Below are 14,697 nucleotides of genomic sequence, written 5' to 3' on the forward strand. Positions count from 1 at the left end.
TGTTTCATAAATGTGGACACATTATGAATTATGAAGTGTCAACTAAAAATAAAAGGAAACTAATACATTTCAGATTTGAAAGAGCTAGTTCAACAAAAAAATAAAATAGCTCATTATTAATTTCTTCTATCTCTTACATATTAAATTGATAACATTTGGCATATATTGGGTTAAGTTATTGCATAAATATTAGTTTTACTTGAATCCTTTTACATTTTGAATATGGCTATCATAAAATTTTAAATTATGGACCAGACACAGTGGCTCATGTCTGTAATCCCAGCACTTTGGGAAGCCAAGGTGGGCAGATCATTTAAAGACATGAGTTCAAGACCAGCCTGGTCAACATGGGGAAATCCACCTCTACTAAAAATACAAAAATTAGCTGAGTGCAGTGGCACACACCTGTAGTCCCAGCTACATGGGAGGTTGGGGCAGGAGAATTGCTTGAACCTATTATGCAGTTTCTCAAGTCGTCCTGTGTTTCACATGATACTTGTACTGGTTCTAGAGAAACCTTGAGTGAGCTGTCTCCCTCACATAATGTTGGAAAGATATGCCACCTGGATTTCTGGCCCATTTTAAAGTTTTGAATATTTTGTTCTTCACAGAAATAGATAATTTTAATTTTCTTTATTTTTTATAATTTTACACAATTTCTAAAGTAAATAAGCATTCATTTTATAATCTGAAAAAGATTATTTTTCAAGTCCTTCTGAATATTGGAACAAAGCACCTAAGTCAGGTTAGGAGATAAAAAGCACATAAAGCAGGATTGTGAAAAGGACTCAGGGCCTGGTGTGGTGGCTCATGCCTGTAATCTGAGCACTTTGGGAGGCCGAGGCAGGCAGATCACCTGAGGTCTGGAGTTTGAGACCAGCCTGGCCAACATGGTGAAACCTCATCTCTACTAAAAATACAAAAAATTAGCCGGGCGTGGTGGCGGGCACCTGTAATCCCAGCTACTCGGGAGGCCGAGGCAGGAGAATTGCTTGAACTTTTTGAGGGTGTGAGGGCAGAAGTTGCAGTGAGCTGAGATGGCGCCGTTCTACTCCAGCCTGGGCAACAAGAGCGAAACTCTGTCTCAAAAAGAAAAAAAAAGAAGAAAAGTAAAAGAAAAGGATTCAATGGCACTTTCAGCTATGTTAGCTCAAAAGTCCTCCTGTGAGTTATTTTCACTAATGATGTTATGCAGCCAAGCATCTCTTAAAGTCTATTTCAGAGAAAATGAGAGAAGCCCCAGGCGTGAACTGTAAAAGCATTGTCTGGATGAAAAGGAGCTTCACTGTATGTCTCTGAGGAAAACACCCTCCCAACTAGTTATCAAACTGGACAGCCTAGGACTAATCCTGCAGGTAAGTCAGGGAACCATGTGAGCTTGAGTGGCAGAGTTGTGGAGAAGGTGGAGAGATCCACAGATGCTACACAAGGTTCCTGTAACGTTGGAGGCCGCCTGAGATTCCTAAGGGTCCTCAGATCCCAGAGTTGTTGTATCTCTATCTGGTTCTACAGTCTATACATAACAGACCTTGCAGATTCTGACCAACTTCTATGGGTAACACCTGTCCCAGAGGTAGCCTCTTTAAGGGTAATTTCATTTTGTTGGTATTTGGGTGAAATTCAGGTATACAAAAGCCAAGACACTGAGATTTGTGTTCTAGCCTCCTGCACTTGTGTTCCCTATGATTGACAATGTAAAACTTCTCCATACATGAAAATAAATGTTACACATTTAGAAGTCAAGGTCACTCATCATCTCAAATCTAATCCATTAGATTTCCCGAGCTATGAGCATTTTCTCTAAAGTAGGTAACATACAAATAAGTAATAGGATCCCTAACCACTTGGGTCTTCAGGAGGGAGGACATAACTCAGGCAGAAAAAATAGTATTTATATGAATTGTAAAACTAAAGTGGCAATTTCTTTGAAAAATAAATGATCGTCTCTATTTTTTTTTTAAAGGGAGAGTACAAATTCTTTAGTTAGACATAATGGCAAAAGTAATTTATTCATGTGTCTTCTCTTTGATTTTTGAACTTGAATCAACTGCCAAGATTTTCAAGTTCACTTAGCAAAATGTAGACTAGCTGAAGTTGAAACTACTTCACCGAGATGTGTTTAATAAACAAACTAAAAGGACGGTGTTCTCTCTGTCCATGCCCCTGTTCTTGGGAGCAGAACAGAGTAGCTCAAGCAGCAGTTTTTGAATTGCATAAGCTCAGCTCCACGCAGATTGGTTGAACACGCTTTGCTTCCTCTTACTTCTATTTTCACTAGCCTAACTCCATTAGTCCTGTGGGCCTCTTCCTTTCTCCTAGCCTTTTATGGAGCCTCTATCTTCCAGTGTTCTATTTCTGTGGTTCTCAAAGTATGGCCTAAAGACTTTTAGAGTACCCCAAATCCTTTTAAGGACCTTTGAGAGATTAAAAAAATTATAATAATATTAAGATCTTACTTACTTTATCCACTGTGCTAAAATTTGCCCTGAAAGTGCAAAAACAGTAGGAGTGAAACTGCTACCTATCATGAATCAAAGTAGTGGTCCCAAACCATGCCAATAGTCATTGCATTTCTCACTACCATGCATTCCACTTAAGAATGTTCTGGATGAAACAGTAAAAATTATTAATTCAATGAATGTTGACCCTTAAGTACATTTCTTTTAAATATTTCATGTGAGGAAATAGGAAGTGCACCAAAGCACTTCTGCTGCATAACAAAGTACTACGGTGGTCTCAAGAAAAAATATATGCACCGAATATTTTGTCCTGGTATATGAAAATCCATTAGTTTATACAGACCGAAATGTAGTAGTCTACTTTGAGTGGGTCTTTGACTCACGTTCCACATTTTGTAAAACCATGCATTTGTCATTTGGAAAATATTGGTTCACAGAGTTTTACAAGTCTTCAAAATGTTGACTCATTAAACTTGAGATTCCGTGAGTTTATCTATCACTGATAGAATTTTTGTGGAACAATGAGAGAGAAAATTCACAATTATATGAAAGGGTATTAAAATCCCACTACCTTTGCAAGCTATATATTTGTGTACATCCTCATTTTCTTCATATATGTCAACCAAAAGAACATAACACAACAGATTGAATGCTGAAGCAGATATGATCATCCAGATGTCTTATATTGTTAAGCATCAGGCAGATAAAACTCATAAACAAATGACTCTAAGTCCTCAATCATTTTTAAAATTGTAGAGTGGTCTTTAGACCAAAATGTTTGAAAACTCATGATCTGGTCTAATCCTGTCTCATTCTGGAGACCTTTGTTCTTGCCTCCTCTGATGTTATCCAGCACAATGCTTTTTGAACTTCAATGTGCATGCTGTCTACCTGTGGAAAATGCTAAATAAAATGTGGATTCTGATGCAGTCCCTCTGGGCTGAGGCCTGAGCTCCTGCTTTTCTAACAGCTGCCCCCAAGATTCCAATGCTGCATGGCCATAGGTCCTACCTTAAGTAGCAAGGGTCTAACACATGCTGCCTGCATCCCTCACATAATCCTATCATTTCCAGCCTTGTGACATTTGAGTTACCTTACTTCTATTATTATTATTGTTGTTGTCATTACCACCATTATTATTGTATCTTATGAAAATATTATCAAATTGTTGTCAGAAACTGGGCTAAGAACCTTATATGTATTTTCTCATTAGTGCTTACAGCATTCCTGTGACATAGGTTCCATTGCTATCTACAGCTCAGGAGACTGAGGAAAGGTAATTTGTCAAGATCTGATACTACGCCCATTTGACTCCATGGCCAATGCTACTAACCACTACATTATAGGAACTTACATCATTTTAATTCCTGTAATTTACTTTCATTTGTATATACCTTGCTTGCCTTTCAGTTTAGATTATATGCTCCATGGGATCAAAACATAAGTATTATCTCAGCCATCTCTACATTTTGCCCAGTGGTCTGTTCAAACGGTGATGAACAAATAAATCATCATGAATGCTCATGTAACCCTGGGAATCCAAAGTTGTTCCTGTTTATCTATCTTTAGTAGGATATAAACTCTGGATTATTTATTTATTTATTTTCAAATTTTATCTTTTTTTTGAGACGGAGTCTTGCTCTGTCGCCCAGGCTGGAGTGCAGTGGCGCGATCTCAGCTCATTGCATGCTCCGCCTCCCGGGTTCACACCATTCTCCTGCCTCAGCCTCACTAGTAGCTGGGACTACAGGCGCCCGTCACCACTCCCGACTAATTTTTTGTATTTTTAGTAGAGACAGGGTTTCACCATGTTAACCAGGATGGTCTCGATCTCCTGACCTCATGATCTGCCCCCCTCGGCCTCCCCAAGTGCTGGCATTACAGGGGTGAGCCACTGTGCCCGGCCTGGATTATTTAAATATTCAGTAGTGATGCTGGATCTGATGAATTTCTATCCTTTTTCTCTAGCTCCTTTGGCCCAAAATGTAGGTCCATGATGTCTTATAAAGGTATTTCCTGAGTACACAGCATGGTTGAACATTTACATTTCTTCTTAACTAATTAATTAATTGGTAATATGTAAAAATGAGGAAATTTTACAAAAAATCCAGATCAATCGCTGTGGCTGAAATGGAGTCTCAATTCCATTTCAGATGAGTTGACTGTAAATGAGAAGCAGTAGCTCTCTTTAGCAGGTTCATGCTCTCCTGCTTGGTACAGGGCCTGGTTTCACCATCCTTGCCTCCACTCCTCAAGTGTCTTCAGTCATTTAAATTTGTGTCCCCAATTTTAGGACACAGGCATGCTTTCATAAATATTTTTCTTTTCACCACCAGACAAAACATAAGTCAAAGAAGCAGTTATTATATTAAAGTCATTTCTACAAAATTCCTGACAGTATTTTTTTTAAAGATCAGCTTAAATCTTTTCTTGTTGAAGTTTCACAATCGCCATGTTCTTCAAGGTCTCTGCAGAGGATCCCTAGCAGCCAATTCTCCTCTCGAGGTTTTGCCTTGAGAGGGAAGGAAAATGAAAGCAGAAAGAAAATTATCACCAGGAAGACTTAAGAAGGGACTAAAGTTTGGGAAATGGCATGGAATGACAATGGGAGATGAATGAATGAAGGAGAATAGACAGAGTGTTTCAAAACTGGGTATTTTTGAAAGTTATCCCTTCTTTTCTTTTGAAGTTCAAAATCATGATTTGTAGTTTGTACCTGAAAGAACAGTTTTTTGAAGGCCCAGGGTCAACTTTGCCTTTCTCTTAAAAGCTTCATCAGGAGAGCCAAGTGTACCCTTAAGGGGGAAGAAAATAGCAACAATTAGCATTTGTATGGGCTTCTTAAAGTTTATAGAGCTCTTTTACTTACCTTAACTCATTTGATCCTCACTACAATCTAGTGAGTAGGTATTATTACCTTTCTATTATAGATAAAGACACCAAGGTTTGAAGCTACGTCTCACTGGCTCAAGGACACTTATCTATTAAGTAGATAGAATAATCTAACCACATCCTTTGCTCCTTCAATTCTCCGCAGTAGGTTATTGGCATAAAACCACGATGAATGCATACAGTTAAGCTGCATATTGGACTAGAGCTCATTGAGATTAAGAACACTAACTTTTAACTCTGAATCTCCATGAAAACACTTAGTAAATATTTAATTAATTTAATCTAGGTATTACATTTAACGTAATTCTTTTTGTCACTGCAGTTAACTGTGCTTAGGGAGGCTTGCTTATTCTCAGCCCATCTTTGCTTGAAGTTATGTTTATTTCTTCTATACTTATGCTTATTAAATAAATGATATATAAGTGGAGAACCAATGGCAACTTCGTTGCCTTCTAGTTTTTAGTCCTGTTTCTAATGAGGGTGTGTGTATTGTGTGTGTGTGTATATTGTGTGTGTGCATATGTATGGGGTAGAGGGAGATTGAAGCCAAAAATCAAGCTTTATAGATATGCATGCATTTACCCTTATTAGAATTTGGCCTATAGCGTTTCTTTTTCATGATTAAAGTTCGAGACTACCCTAGCCAGCGTGGCGAAACCCCATCTCTACTAAACATATAAAAATTAGCCAGGCATGGTGGTGGGCACTTGTAATCCCAGCCTCTTGGGAGGCTGAGGCAGGAGAATTGCTTGAACCCAGGAGGTGGAGGTTGCTCTGAGAGGAGATCATGCCATTGCATTCCAGCCTGGGGGACAAGAGCGAAACTCCTCAAAAAAACAAAAACAAAAATGAAGGAAATTCTGGGGTAAGATAAAGGATTGTGGAGACTCAAGTTCTTATTTGCAGAGGAAGCCTTCAGGTAGTAGGGCTTCAGGGAGAAGAGGCTGTAAAATGTTTCTATCAGACTTAAAGTCTGTGTTGATGTTAATCCTGGAGAGGTATAATGAGGCATCATATCCAACCCCACTTCCCATGATGACCTCAAACAGTCTTTCAGGTTAAATTTTAAAAGAGCCTTGGCTTAGGAAGAAGCTCTTTCAGATGGTTGGGGGGTCTTAGAATTTTATTTGTGGTTCACAGTGAGGAGAGGGCCTTGCCTCCCCACCCTTATTCAATCTGTGTCTTCTATTCCTTCATATGGACAATTAATACTTTCTAATAATTCATAAATTTATGTGCACACTTAATGGCAATTTCTTAGATCCCATTTCTTACTAAATTGCCATCCTTAGGGCTCTTCTGTAGAAATTTTGGAGTCCGAATTTTCTTTAGTCCCAAATGGAAGCTCAGAGACATAACTGTGCATCTTCCTGTGGCTGCCACCCAGACTTCCTGAGAAATTACCCCTTTCATATGGCTGTGTCAAGGACCTCATTACAAAACCACACACGGATCTAGACGTAACCTTAGAAGGTCTGAGTCTGGCAAAATCACATTGTACCTGTGCTACTCTTTGGGCTTAAATTTTTTTCCCTTTCCCACACCTCGTTGATAAAATTGCATAACATTTAGCAAATGTTTACCATGTGACAAACGTTTTGCGTACTTTGTCTCTAATCCTCATAAAACCCATGCAAAAATATAATTATCCCTGAGTTATAATGACAGAATTTAGATTCAGAAAGGATGAATAGTTAGTTCCAGAACACGATTTGACTCCAGTTCTGCTCCATTCCCAATCATGTGTTTTTCCTAATATATCATGCTATTGCAGCTTTCTGGTCTTTTTCTGGCTACAATTAACATCTGTGGACCCAAAGCAATTCATCACCAGTAAAATCCAGAGCAATCAGCAGATGCTTCTTCCCCAGAATCAAGGTCTATCTAGCTTGCTTACTGACTATCCTGCCTCAGGCCTCCCTGCCTCTCTCTGCTTTACATGAAGAGACCCAACCTATTCCTGGGCATGGTGCTTGGATCCTCTGCAAAAGCTGGAATTCTGGCACTGGCTAGCATGAGTTCATTCTGAACACACTTTGCATAATGATGATCAGTATGATTGATAACCAGCAGTTAACAGGAATTTCCTAGGACACTGCACTTCACTCATGTTTCATCACACAGGTCCTCACATAAAAAATGCCAGTCTTTTTCCATGAGATTCCAGATTTTTGAACAGGAGTAAACCCTACAAAATTATTTCTTCTGACCCTTTACTCTGTAGATGACTAAACCAAGGCTTAGCGAGGTGACGTGACTTTATTCACATGTGCTGAGTAGACAGTGGAGGAGGACTAGAATGCAGGTCTCCCAGCTCACCATACAGACCTCTTTCCAGAAATCACACTGAATCCAGAGGACTCCTGTGCAGCCTTCGCCCCGCTGAGTCATCTCTGCCTCTCTCCTAGTCCTCGCTGAACAGTCAACATGGCCATGAGATTTTTCCCAGTCTGAGTGGAAAGCCTGGTGAATGATGAATGTTGATCTAGAGCCCACTGTCCCTGATGAAACTGGAAGGTACCCTGCTGTCAGACAACCTGGTTAGCAATCCAAACAGCAAGGGATACAGGGTCCTGTCAGCTAGAGACTGTCCTCCTGCTGGCAAGCTAAGAGCCTGGAGGCAGTTACATTGTATTTTGTCTCAGAAACAAACTTCCAAATGATCTGAAGCCAAAACTTACTGAACTGCAGAGCAAACAGTGCAGGGCTCTAGTTTAGACATTTTTCTTCTCTTGTCACTGAGAATTTTGAGGTTGGTTTAAAACAAACAAACAAACAAATCTGGAGGAGCAGGAGTGACAGTAGCTGGGACTCATTTTGAAGAAAGTTGGGTGAGAGAAGAGCCCGGTGGAAGACTTGCTTTTCATCTGTGACTGGGGACTTGGGCTGTATTCAGGTGGCCCTCATTTTAACTGCGGGATGCTGGAGAGTCAGGTCACCTCTTCAGGCTGTAACTTTTTCAGTGACAGAACGAGGAGCTCAGGCCAAGCCATCACTAAGATCTTTTCAGATCTTTGGACATAAATTAAAAAATTTAGCCATATAACCCAAAATGTATCTGAGACATGTCTCAATCAATTTAGAGGTTTATTTTGCCAAGGTTAGGGTTCACTTGGCAAGGTCAGTGACACACTCTTAGGAGGTCCTGAGCACATGTGCCCAAGGTGGTTGGGTTACAGCTTGGTTTTATACATTTTAGGGAGACAGAAGTTACAGACAAACACATAAATTAATATATTTAAGGTATAGTATATATTGGTTTGGCCCAGGAAAGTTGGATATCTAAAAGTAGGTGGGGGGATAGGGGTGGACAGGGGGCTTCCATCATAGATGGATTAGAAGATTTCCTGATTGGCAATTGGTTGAAAGAGTTAAGCTCTGCTTGAAGAATTGAATTCAGAATAGAAAAATGCTTGTGTTTAGACAAGGCGGTTGTGGAAGCCAGGGTTCTTGTCATGTAGATGAAGCCTCCAGGTAGCAAGTTTCAGAGAGAAGAGATAGTGAATGTCTCTTATCAGACCTTAAATGTGTCAGACTCTCTGGGAAAGACTGGTAAAGGAAGGAGATTCTTACAGAATGCAAATTTCCCCCACAAGAGATAATTTGCAGGGTCATTTCAGAATATGTCAAAGAAGTATGTTTTGGGGTAAAATACTTTTATTTTCTTCAGGGCCTACCATCTGTCACGTGATCCTAAACCAGAGTCAGGTTGGAACTCAGTGTCTTATTGCTACAAAGAGTCTGTTTTGTTCATTTTAAGATATCTGTTTTAATGTTAATGCTGGTCAGTTGTGTCTAAACTCCAAAAGGAAGAGGCTATCATGCTGTATATTTGACCCCTAATTCCTGTCATGGCCTGAACTAATTTTTCAGGCTTCTTTGGGGAAGCTTTTGCAAAAAGAGGGGTCCATTCAGTTGGTTGGGGGGCTTAGAAATTTATCTTTGGTTTACGACCTAGTTTAGTCACCCATTCCTGAAAAGCTAAGTCTCAATGGAAAAAAAAAGATTTGTCTGGGTGCTGTGGCTCACGCCTGTAATTCCAGCACTTTAGGAGGCTGAGGCAGGTGGATCATGAGGTCAAGAGATCGAGACCACCCTGGCCAACATGGTAAAAATCCATCTCTACTGAAAATACAAAAATTAGCTGAGCGTGGTGGCATGCACCTGTAGTCCCAGCTACTTGGGAGGCTGAGGCAGGAGAATTGCTTTAAGCCGGGAGGCAGAGGTTGCAGTGAGCCACGATTGTGCCACTTTTGTTCAACATAGTACTGAAAGTTCTAGCCAGACTATTAAGCAGGGAAGAAAAAGTCATCCAAATTGGAAAGAAAGAGTAAAATTATTTCTGTTCACTGGTGATATGATCTGATAAGTAGAAAACCCTAAAGGCACCACTAAAAATTGCTAGAACTAATAAATTCAGTAAAGTAGCAGGATAAGAAGTCAGCACACAGAAATCAGTTGCATTTTTATACACTCACAATAATCTAATGTCAATCAAGAATCTGTTTTGAAAATGTTAAGTTTGAAATTCTTACCCTATAACCAAGTAATGATGATGGTAATTTACATAAATATACAGCCTATGATTCTAAGAAAAGGGTCTGTTTAAAGACATAGATTTGGAAGTCATTGAGGTATAGCTTGTAGTTAAGGCTCTTTGTGTCAAATTCTATCAATTTCCTTTCCTTCCATGTAAAATGTAACCCAATTTTCACCCATCCTAACTTTCTTTGTACTAGTCTAATAAGCCTTTTTCCTTTCCAGTATCGCATATATTCACAACCCGTATTTTCCAATGCAGCCTCTATAGCCACATTTAACTCACATCTCATCTTCAATATGTCAACCCTATGTCTAAATTTTTTCTTGTGTCTGATTTCTTATTACAGGTGTAGACATCACTATTTTACTGCTTTTCCTCAGCTAAAAGCTCATTCATCATTGATTCTTTCATTGCTTCCACCTGTAGCATTCAACTGGTTGTCAACTTTTGCCATATATGGCCTTATAGTGATTCTCATATCTAACCTCCTCTGTGCTTCTCATGACCTCCCAAATCTTAAGCTTGAGTCTGGTGCCTTAGACCAATCAGCCCTCCTGACACTTGACCTCCCAAATCTTATTCAGAATTATATAGCTAACAGTTGACTCTACCAGTCTCCCATCCACCCTAAATTGCAATTCTGTTAGCCTGTGTTCCGTTCCAGAAGCATTCCACTTTCCAGGTATTTAAAATTCCCTAGCCTCAAGTATGTTTAAATTCCATGGTACTTCATGAATTATCTCCAATATTACCTCTTCTGGGGTACCTTCCTTGACTCCAACTCAAAATTAATTTCCGCTATCCACTGCTTTTATAGTACTCTGTTTATCTATGTTTGCGTTTGGCATAGCCTGACTTTATATCCTGGTATGCATACTTGTGTGTTTCCTTCTCTCTTTGGTGTAAGATCTTTAAGGATAGAAACTATTCTTACTCATCATTGTCTCTTCAAGAACCAACAAGGTAGCTGGCAACTAGGTATCCATTAAATATTGATCCAATTTAAGTTATATGTGTGATATGGCTTGGCTGTGTCCCTACCCAAATTTATCTTGAATTGTAGTTTGTGTAATCCCCGCATGTCATGGGAGAAACCAGGTGGAGATAATTGAATCATTGGGGCAGTTTCTCCCATTCTGTTTTCATGATAGTGAGTTAGTTCTTACGAGATCTGATGGTTTTATGGGAGCTTCCCCCCTCACTAGACACTCATTCTTCTCCTTCCTACTGCCATGTGAAGAAGGATGTGTTTGCTTCCCTGTTTGCCATGATCATAAGTTTCCTGAGGCCTCCCCAACCCTGCAGAAAGGTGAGTCAGTTAAACCTCTTTCCTTTATAAATTACCCAGTCAGTCTCAGGCATGTCCTTACAGCAGCATGAGATCAGACTAACACAATATGTAATTTGGGTTTTTGTAACAGATATTTCCTAAATAACAAATGACATTCCCAATTCCTTACTAAGTTGTTCTTTCTCATAGTTTAAGTAAGGTTTATCCATCTGACTCCATGCTGGGAAAGAAAACAAGAATCCTGGCCAGAGGCCCCTTTAGTGTCTAGAATAGCTTGATGGATGTACTTTTCCACCATCTATGAGAAAAGAGGGCTCTCTCTTTTGCTTTGAAGAGGTGTCTTATCAAAAACATTTCTGAGGGATTACCCATTAACTTCAGAACGTTTTATTATTTCCTCTGTGGACTGATTCCAAATTATCCCCCCCACAATTTTCTTGTAGTTTTTTCACCTGATAATCTCTAGGTATTCTACAGTCACCCTCACTATGAGAAGAATAAGTGCTGAAAGTAAGACAGAGGTCACACTCCCAGAAGTGAGGACTTATTCATGCAATATGCATTGATTAAGTGCTCATTGTATATAGAGTAGAATACTAAATGCTGTGGAGGACCACAGAAGAAATAAAAGATGAGGGTTCTGTCTTCATTTATTTTAAAAATGGATTTGTAGGGGAGACAAAGATAACATAGATTAAAAACTTGAGAATGACAGTGTATTAGTAAATTACAAAATGTACTTATAATGTAAGTAATGCAAATGATGGTATTTGAAAGGATGATCCCATCTCAAGGTGATTTGTTGTTTTTTCTTATGTCTTATGCTATGCCCATTTGTCTGCCTGTCCCAGTGCTTCTCCCTTTTACCAACATTAAGTTTATTTTAGATTCTTCCAGAAGACTTCTTTGGCTATTCCAGCCAACAGTTGTGTTCCACTTTTCACCACTATAGTACTTATTGCCTGTTACTCTCAGTTGGCTGTCATCGTATAATTCCTTATTATCTTATCCATATGCCAGTAAAAATCGTCACTGTATACCGAGGTCCTATTGTGAGGGCTACTGTGCGTTAAGCATGGCAGATGGATTATTTCTTGTAAATGCCACAAGACCCTGTGAGGTGTAATTGTTTTGACTGTTATTTTACAAATGGAGAAACAAAACTATTTAATGTACCCCAAACTTCACAGATCTGAATTCCAGTCAATCTAAATCCTAAAAACATACCCTAAATGTACTTCTCTGGAATAGTTCTCAGCATTTTTTGGTGGGTGATGGTAAGGGGAGTGTGTCACTCATCCCACTGAAAATTTAATAAGTTTGATTGCCATTTCTCTCAACATATGATTGCATCTTTTGGGCATAAGAAACCCAGAATAAACTCAACTAAAATCAAAAGAAAATAAGTAATAAAGATGAGGACAGAAATAAATGAATTAGAAAATAGATACAATAAGGTATATAAACAAAGACAAAAGTTGGGTCTTCAAAATTTGAAAAACAAACACATGTACACACACAAAAAGACCCTGGATAAATTGATTAAGAAAACAAGAAAAAAAAGCAAAAATTAAGAATTTTTGAAATGCAAAGGAGGATGAAATTATAAAAATTTAGAAGAAACATCAGAAATTTAAAAGAAAAGTAAGCATACTATAAATAATAATTTAAGTAAATGATTTTGAACATAAATAAAATGCACACATCCATAGGAAAAAATCTAGGCTCAGCATCATGGTTCATACCTGTAATTCCAGCCCTTTGGAAAGCTGAGGTGGGAGGCTTGCTTGAGACCAGGAGTTCAAGACTGGCCTGGGCAACATAGGGAGACCTCATCTCTACAAATAATTTAAAAAATTAGCCACATGTGGTAGTGCCTGTAGTCTCAGCTACATTGGAGGCTGAGGTGGGAGGATTGCTTGAACCTGGGAGGTCAAGGTTGCAGTGAGCCATGATTGTGTCACTGCATACAAGCCTAAGTGACAGAGCAAGACCCTGTCTCAAAAAAAAAAAAAAAAAAATTAAAATTAAAAATCTAACCAAAATTGACTCAAGAAAGAATAATAATTCTATAATCACTACATATATTGAACCCTGAATTTAAAAAATTTCCACCAAGAAAACATCACAGTATCTAACCAGTGTGGTAAAATGCCATCTTTAAGGAATATATTCCAATCCCATAAAATTCTTTCAGAGGAAAGTATGTAATCCTCCCAAACTTATTTTATGACGCTATTACTATCATAATGTAAACCAGTGAAGGACAGTCCAAAGGAGAGAAAATGAGATGCCAATTTCTCTCAAGAATACAGGTTCAAATGTCCTAAACAAAACACTAGCAAACCTGATCCAGCAATGTTTAAAAGAAATGCATCTTGACCAAGTTAGTCATGATGTCAATTGATTTGACATTAGAAAATACATCTATATAAATTCTTACATTAATATATTAAAAAAGAAAAATGGTGTAACTCAATTGAAGCCAAAAATTAAATGTCATAGCCATTCATGAATAAAAAAAAATCACTAAACCCAGAGTAGAAAGAAAGAAACTTCTTTAATCTGATAGTTTTAATTAAAAAACACTACAACAAAGATCATATTTAATTTTGAAATGATTAAAACATTTCCTTTTAAAAAAAGAATAAAACGCAAGAATGTCTAGCAGCACTGCTGTTCAGCATGATGTCTCATCACCCACGTGAAAACCCAGTTCCCAGTCCCCACTGCCTTTAAGGTAAAATTCAAGCAGAGATGTCTGAGTGACATGAGCTCTCACAGACCTACCCATGCTCATTCCTGGGTCCTTTCAATCTTTCTCTATGCCCCTTCCCAATTTTTCCCTGAGCAATACCCTAAATAATCCACTGGCATCAGCTCTAACTTAGTGGATCTGCTAGGTAGGTCAGGAAGGACCACTCAAACTCACCAGAAGACCGTCTTCTTCATCTCTAAGTGCCAACCCTCTAGACTTGTTTGGAAGTCTCCTAACATGGCATGTGGTTTCAGTCACCACTCTGTACCTCTGCCTGTGCCGTCTCCTTCACCTCCTGCCTTCTCTCCTCCCTTCTGCATCATGAATCTGCCACACCCTTCTAAAATGCAATTGGGAAAGTGATCTCCTGAGTGACTGTGTCAATGACTGTGGGGGCAGTTACCAACAGCAGGGAGGAGCAAGCTCTCTGGTGACTCTTCTTTTTTTTTTTTTTTTTTTTTTTTTTTTCTGAGACAGAGTCTTGCCGTGTTGCCCAGGCTGAAGTGCAGTGGTGCGATCTGAGCTCACTGCAACCTCCACCACCTGGATTCAAGCAATTCTCCTGCTTCAGTCTCCCGAGCAGCTGGAATTACAGGCAACGGCTACTATGCCCGGCTGATTTTTTGTATTTATAGTAGAGATGGGGTTTCTCCGTGTTGGCCAGGCTGGTCTTGAGCCCCCAACCTCAGGGGATGCACCCACCTTGGCCTCCCAAAATGTTAGGATTACAGGCATGAGCCACCATGCCCAGCTG

At 39.1% G+C, this 14,697-nt stretch overlaps 1 long non-coding RNA gene across 1 annotated transcript; it reads right to left on the reverse strand.

Moving 5' to 3' along the window:
• Positions 1–4,492: 4,492 nt before the first annotated feature.
• Positions 4,493–14,204, reverse strand: LOC114680407 (uncharacterized). Its single transcript, XR_003732630.2, has 3 exons — positions 14,118–14,204; positions 5,176–5,254; positions 4,493–4,971 (listed from the first exon to the last, which is right to left on the reverse strand). It is a non-coding gene; the product is annotated as an uncharacterized LOC114680407 (long non-coding RNA).
• Positions 14,205–14,697: the final 493 nt, after the last annotated feature.

Source organism: Macaca mulatta, chromosome 8 (genome assembly GCF_049350105.2).
Source record: "Macaca mulatta isolate MMU2019108-1 chromosome 8, T2T-MMU8v2.0, whole genome shotgun sequence".
Taxonomy (NCBI): domain Eukaryota; kingdom Metazoa; phylum Chordata; class Mammalia; order Primates; family Cercopithecidae; genus Macaca; species Macaca mulatta.